General features: G+C 41.5%; 1 long non-coding RNA gene across 1 annotated transcript; it reads left to right on the forward strand.

The window, feature by feature from the left end:
* Nucleotides 1-5,721: 5,721 nt before the first annotated feature.
* On the forward strand, nt 5,722-7,068 carry LOC106964392 (uncharacterized). The gene is made up of 3 exons (XR_001428412.1): nt 5,722-5,809; nt 6,659-6,815; nt 6,924-7,068. It is a non-coding gene; the product is annotated as an uncharacterized LOC106964392 (long non-coding RNA).
* Nucleotides 7,069-7,651: the final 583 nt, after the last annotated feature.

Genomic DNA, 7,651 nt, shown 5'->3' on the forward strand with positions numbered 1-7,651 from the left:
ATAAAGATGGATGAGACATTTAGAGGCGAGGATGAGATGGGAACAGCGCTTCACGGTCAGTGAGGGGCGGGGTGACAGATAAAGCCAGGGGAGAGCGTGGGAGGTTGTCAGGTCTTCAGTCACAGGGGAGTCACTGAGAGGTGGCTGCAGTGACGGCAGCCGTGATGTCAGAGGCGGAACACACACACACACACACACACACACACACACACACACACACACACACACGCACACAGCTACATGCACATCAATTTCCCTAATGGCCTACCCACCCGTCTACGCTCAACAAACATTTTCTAACCAACAGAGACAACAACAAAAAAAGTGCCCGTCCCTCACTTTTACATCCCAATACATCAGATGTGAGAGCAATGTAATAGGCGCGTGCGCGCGCGCGCGCGAGCGCTGCACTTCCTCGACGCATCAAAAACCTGAGGCGAACCTCCTCTGCGCGTGCGCCGCCGGTGTGCGCTCCGGTGTCACGCCGGGTCTTAATTGGGTAAGAGATGAAACACGTTACTCCGTTTGAAGTGTGAGTTCAGATAATTATGTCTGCTGGCCAATTCATCCCTCGTCGCTTCCTTGATTATATTCCTGAAAATTAATTTCTTCATAACCTTCAGCTGCCGAACAAACTCCATGCTAGATCCTTGAAACTGGATAGTAAAATTAAAATAATGATCTATATATGTACATACACACATATACATAAATGGCTTCCTGAGTAATCAGTAATAGAAATCCCATTTAGGATGAATTGAGCAGATTTTATCCTCCCGCCCCCCTGGCGGGGCGGTGAATTTGGAGCATAGTATCCACCATTCATAACTTTGTTTTCATTCACTACAACACTCCCCACCCACATCCTCCACCCTACTCCTCAAACACATACCCACAGTGTGCCTCCCACCCACCTGCTTCTTCGCTTGCTATGACTCAGTCCTCTTCCAGCTGAGGATACATGAGGATAAAACCCTTGATGAAAAACAGCCAAGAATATCTTTCCCTTTTTTTTGTACTCACAGAAATGGAACGATTGGCAAGGCAGCGGCTGATGATGCCATACCCGGCCCTCATTAGAAACACTCACACAGACTCACGCATCGCCCTCGCACACTGAAAAGGGTGTGCTCCATGCTTTACCCAGTCAATTCAACCCTAAAAAGAAAAAATAAATAAAGTAAAAAACAAAATAAAATGGGGAAGGCGATGCCGAGTGTTTCAAAAATAGTCCCTGATTTCTCCAGATAGCAGCTTGTGTCATCACGACTCTGTGACATGGATGGATGATTTCTTAAAGGCAAACTTGCCAACTACATACACGCAGACGCAGGGCCTTGGATGACAAAGCCTTGAGGAATCAGAGCTGTCAATCAAACTAAATGAAGCAATTTGCACTTTTTTACCCCCCCTCCCCCCACCTCCGCCCCCGTCATCGTATTTAGAGAGTGCCGCGATCTATGTAACTCTCACCTTACAGCCAATCGGAAGCCATGTTCACCAATGCAAATCATGTCTGCGCCTCCCGGCAGTTCACTTGTCTCCGTGGTGCCGATTCTATTTTTGGGCTTCTGGGTCACTGAGACCTGACTTTGTTAATTATGCAAACCAAATGCCGCATAATGGATCACAATGTTGGCCACGTGACAAAGTCATACTTATGTAACAGCTGATCAATCAGAAGGACAAGGAACGGTCTGAACGGTTCTTTTTTTTTTTACAACAGTGAGCGAGGGAGCTTCCGGTCAAAGGTACAGGTCCACGCAATACACTGTAACCCCCCCCCCCCCCCCAAAAAAAAAAAAAAAAAAAAAAAAGGCGATTTCAGAAGGGCACTTTTAGTCCAGAGGAAAAAGGAAAAGGCATTCTAGCACCACCTAGTGGATTCATGCCTGAATGTCTCCACCTTTCGGTCAAGTAACACTCCACCAAAGTTGGATTTACTCGACTAACCTTTTGGGAAAACATGTACGTTTAGGAGTATTTTTACTACGCGGTACGTTTTACTTTCACTTGAGTGATTTTATTATGAACTATCGCTACTTTTACTCAGTAAAGTTTCTGGATTCTCTACCCGCTGTGAGTAACTTCACTGAATGAAGAACAAGCTCGTTTTAACCATAAATTCAACAGAAACTAAAAAGTTTCTGTTAGCTTCATCCGTTTATTTGGAAAAGATTTGATTTGGAAAAATATTTCTTTTGCCTGGTTTTGTTATTTTGTGATCATATAAATTATTTTAATTTCAGTCTTTAAAATAGCGTGAATTCAACATAACTTTATATTTTGGTCCATCTAATGATGTAAATTTTAAATATTAAATGATTTATATTTTGATCTGTTACTCAGTAAACTTTTATTTTTTACTTTTACTTGAGTAAAAACATGTTGCAGTAGTGCTACTCTTACATGGGTACAATTTTTGGGTACTCTACCCCCTTCAGGACCCAACATATTGGCAGGGCATAAACTGGTTCCTAAAACACAAATGATTTGAAAAGTGTGGTAAGAATTTAATTTCCTTTAAAAAACAATCTCTGCTTATTACAACATTTCGCCCATTCCTCTTGGGAAAATCAAAGCCCTCCTGGATGAGGAGCATCTTTAGGCTTTAAGGTTTAGGCAAAGACTCTCAATTGGATTTAGACCTGGGGTTTGACTAGGCCATTTCAACTACAGAGGTGCGATCCAGTTCCAATTTTTGGGATCACAATTCAGTTTATTCAATTTTTCAAAAATACATACGATGTAAAAATGTTAAAAAAAGAAATCCATTTTTAAAATAGATTTAAGTCGTACAGCTAACGGATGTTAGTTGTAGAGGATTTTATTTTGGGGTTTCGGAGTCCTTCCTCCTTTGAATAAAACTTTTCTTTTCATTTCACACCTATTCACTACTTTTTTGTGTCAGCTTATATTAACAGCTAACAACTCAGTCTTAGTCATTGCATCTCACTTTTTTAAAAGGGGTCGGGGGGGAGGAGAGGCTGGCTTGAAATAGATAAAACCACTTTTTTTCTCTCCTTCCAGTCCTGACGGAGGTTTGAAAATACTCACCTCTCTGCTATATATAGCCGGAACAAAAAAAGGAGGGGAAAGAATTGTTTCTGCGTTTATGAATGAGTGAAGTGGGAGTGGGACATGATGAGCCAGGTCACTCAGGTGTGTGATCATGCTAATGTTTACGGCTCTGACTCAATCCACTCCTGTTGTGTGTGTTAGCATGGGACTGGGAGAGGAGAGGCGCATCTCTGTGTGTGTGTATGTGTGTGTGTGTGTGTGTGTGTGTGTGTGTGTGTGTGTGTGTGTGTGTGTGTGTGTCTACACTGATTGACGTCACAGACGCCGACTCATTTCCATCTTGTCTCTTGCACAGAGAGAATAGATCCCCATCTGCACCCAGCCCTTCTCCCCTGCACACTTCCCATCCCTTTTTCCTCTTTCAGCCCCCCAACCTTCTCCTCTTCTTCTTCTCCTCTTCTTCTTCTTCTTTACCACTTACTCTGTCTGATCCTGCCTCTTCCCATTCGTTCTTGCAGCTTCCCACCCCTTTACAGAGAGTGCAGCCACCCCAGCAGATAAACAAGACAGAGAAACACAAACAGCTTAAGACAGCCAGACAGCAACATCCGCGTTATTATTAGAATCTGGCCAGAAAACATCTGCTCATTTCGAGCTCCACGGGTCTCACAGGTCCAGAGAGAGAGAGAGAGACAGAGGGGCGACATCTGACCCGAGCTTTCTCACACCGAATGTGACCTGTGCGTACCTGTCGGGCGACCCGTTCCTGGGCGCTTTGTCAGTTCGCTTTTTACGCATGAGCGAAAGAAAAAGAAGGAAAAAACGCGTGACGTCCTTTCCACAACAGTTGCTCATCCACATTCACACAGCAGCATCTCTGCTGACGACAGAGCGCGATTTAAATCACTTCCTCATAAAAGGTCATCTTCACTCTGTGCTCTGAAAAACACCCCAACTCCACCCCCCACTCACCCCCAACACACCCCCACCTTCTCGATGCGCACACCAGCGCGCGCGCAGACGCACTGTGTGCGGGCACGCACGAGTCCTTGACCAAAAACGACGTGGACGCGAATAAGATGAGTGCAAAAGAGAAAGACAGGGGGGCTGAAAACAATGCGTGGGACAAAGTTTTTTTTTTTTTTTTTTTTAATAAAAGCCAAAAAGTGTCTATTTCGGTCACCATCAGAGGACACAATGAGAGCGAGCACTGAGGGGGGTTCAGGCGCTGTTGGGATAAACACATTTCCCTGAGACCACACAGAGAAAAGAAAGAGAGCGGGTCCAGAATGCAGCAGCAGCAGGAGCGGTGGGTTTTGTTATGGTTGATGTATGGTTCTTTGCCCAGGGGGAGAGGAAACACGGGAGGGGTTGGGGGGGGAGGTGAGAATCTGTATAGGATGTGGCAATGAAAACACCAAATGTGCCAAAAACGTAATTAAAAAACCCTCACCAGGAAACAAGAAATCATATTTGTATCTTTTAGCTAAATTAATTAATTTACTAGCAATTATTTTTATTTTTCAATTGTTTATTATGTAATAAGCTAATGGAAGAGTCTCAACTAGTTTCTTTCTTTGTCTTTTTTTTATTAGGTATGTTGAAACTGTCAGAGCTACTGTGCCATGGTGTGTAAAGCAGTTTTTTGTTTTTTTTTTTTTTTTTTTTTTTTTTTTTTTTTTTGCACCTTTTCTTATTTTTAGCTAAATCACGCAATGAACAAAAGTCAAGAAAATCCCATTAGGACATCTGAACTTTAATTACGATTCACTATAATGGCAGGTGTCTACCCGACAATACTGACAATGAGAAGTGAATCAAAATGGGGTTCAACAAAGTATCAGCATAAGTCTTACAGGAAACGCTGGTGTTCGCTGGGGGTTGGGGAACACCACTGTTTGTGGTTAGGAAAATACACTCTAAAACACTTAAAAACACCAAACATGCCCTAATATGAATTAATACGCACAGTGGAAACTGTCCTAGCACTACTTCAGACGCTTCTTTATCTCATCTCTTAGCCAATAAGGGAAGTAAATGCCGTTCCTGGACTGGCTGCTTTGGAAACCTCAGCCAACAACATAACAAGTATCAATTTGCCTCGTATTTGAGCTTTAAAAGCTGATTTTTTTTTTCAAGATAATTTACATCATGTGTACATTTTCTGCAAATAATTTGGTCTATGCTCTACAAATAAATCCATTTTTAGGCAAAGGTCCACTGATTCAAACTTATTAAACTTGATAATGTAGCCTTTTTTTCTTTTCTTTTTATGTTTTTATCTTTTTCTCTGTTGTTTTAAAAGATTTGTTTTATAGTTAAATTTTACAGGATTTATGCTATTTTACAGTCTCAAAAAATATTATCTTGGTCTCATTTTTACATTCCCTAAACATGGATCTTTTTTAGAACCATTTTAATAAATCTTTTCCTTCTATTTTAGAAACCATATCTAATCGTTGCACAATGTAATTACTTCAAGACTGCGTGCTGTGGCACATCATAAATGTATTTTATTGATTTTCCTCCAGTATAACAAATACAACAATGCAGTAGTTGCGGTTCCTCTGTAAATTATCCACAACAGTTAATTTCCCCATAATCAATTTCTTCATTCCTGGTTTTTCTCCTCTGTTCGTGATCTGACTCACAGTTTTCTTTGTGTGCTGCGTATTTGATCCAACCATTTGAATAGGACTGTAGCAACAACAGTCCTATTCAAATGGACCGGCCCAAAATCTGGGCCGGTAGCAAACATTAGAGAGTTCTGGCGGCCTCTAGTGGACAGGTACAGGAGAAAAAAAAATACCTTATACAGCCTTCACAGTCCATCAAAGTGGGACGTACATATTGCTGTGTTTGAGTTGTGTTGAAATTATGTCACCGGAGTTGAGAGAAGCCTGCTGGCTACGAAAACAATGTGACTTGCCAGTTGTTTGGCGCTAACTAGCTACACAAGTCAATACCAGCACAATTCTCTGTATTTTATATGTTCAAGCACTAACGTGAGGTGTTCGCCAAAAAAAAAAAGAAAAGAAAAGAAAAGAAAAGAAAAGAAAAGAAAATGAAACAGACCACCAGCTCTGCTTAGTTTATAGTTTACATTGGTAACTTCCGCTACTCTGTTCCGCTCAGCGCCATTTCGGATAAAGAACTCGGGTTGCTCGGCAACGGATTTCCGACTGCTATGTGCGTTCTTGTTTTTGTTTTGTTTTTCTTTTCAACTGTCATAGAGATTTGTGTACTTCTTTAAGATTCATCCTTTAAAATAATAGTATACCGTGCTGCTATTGTTACTGTAATCAAGGTAATTGGTCTGTTTTACTGTACAGGTTAACCAGTCAGCCACAATGAGTTTAAATTATTTTATAGTTTATACTTAGTGATGAAATAAGTGAATAAATACAATTATTTAAAGTGTATTTAATATATTATTGTCAAATTTAATTATTTAAACAATAACATATTATTACTATCTATCTAAAGGGTAAAGTAGGTCTGTGTAGTGAAGGCTCACACCCAGGGTGCCATTCATGCAGGATCCACCACTGTGCAGCTGACAGGTTTGCTGGTCAGACCGACCGCTGTATGCTGGCAGACATAAAACCTGTCTGATTAGCTCTCTGATGCCTTATAGGAGGCAGAGCTGCATGTGGCTGCGTCTTAGTATCAAAGACGTTAATGAGTCAGAGGGCTGATCACAGGAGACGCGATGAATGAGCGGATCAGTGAGAGTGCACGGAGCTGAGGAACATCACAGGGACAGACGAGAGGAGGAGGTCCAGAAATGAGAGGTGGGCACAGATCTGAAACTTTCTCCCCGATCAATGACGTGTTGTATTTATTCATGCTTTGGTTCCCCTTCTCATCGCTGCGTTTTTATCGACAGATCCCGCACACAGAGCGCTGGATCCATAGACTGTATGATGGGCCCCCAATGCTAAATTGAACAGTGAATCGCATTGAACAGTCGGCGATGAGACGGAAGATTAAAGCTTGTTGCCAGACTCTTGTAAAAATCAATTAAAACTTACTTCAGATGTTGTCTGTCATGTTTCCGTTTTTCGATCTGTTTGACATTGTGATTTATTCAAGATAAAAATTCACCCCTTAAAAACAAACTTCCAGGTGCACATCCCGCTAGTGACGTCATAATATAAGGCATAACTGATCAGTTATTTTGAGTGGATCCCTGTAATTATCTCTTTATTTCCCCATTTCTATTTCCAAGTTCTAATCAGATTTTTCCCCTCATATTCAGGCTTTGTTCAGAAAATTGTGGAAAGAATTAGCAACAATGAAAGGTGTTTGTGAAGAGGGTCAGGCCAAATTGGTTCCATTAAAAGGATTTTAATGATAGGCAGACAAGATAAAATGCCTCAAAATCTTTGTCAAAAATTTTAGCCATCTAGTATAGAGCAGCAGTTTATCAAAAGACAGACTGCGGCATCAAGGGTGCACAAAGAAGTCTCATCGAAGGTCCTTCCTCCCAGCAGCTCTTAGACTTTAGAACATCACTGCGCCCAACAAAATCATTAGATGTTTACAACCCAGCTGATGTTTACACATCTCTGTTTGAACAGTTTTTTGGGGGGTTTTTTTGCCCTTCCTATGTGGCACCAAGTGTAAA

This window comes from Poecilia latipinna, unplaced genomic scaffold (assembly GCF_001443285.1).
Source record: "Poecilia latipinna isolate Pla-1442-1.1 unplaced genomic scaffold, P_latipinna-1.0 Scaffold1668, whole genome shotgun sequence".
In the NCBI taxonomy this organism is placed as follows: domain Eukaryota; kingdom Metazoa; phylum Chordata; class Actinopteri; order Cyprinodontiformes; family Poeciliidae; genus Poecilia; species Poecilia latipinna.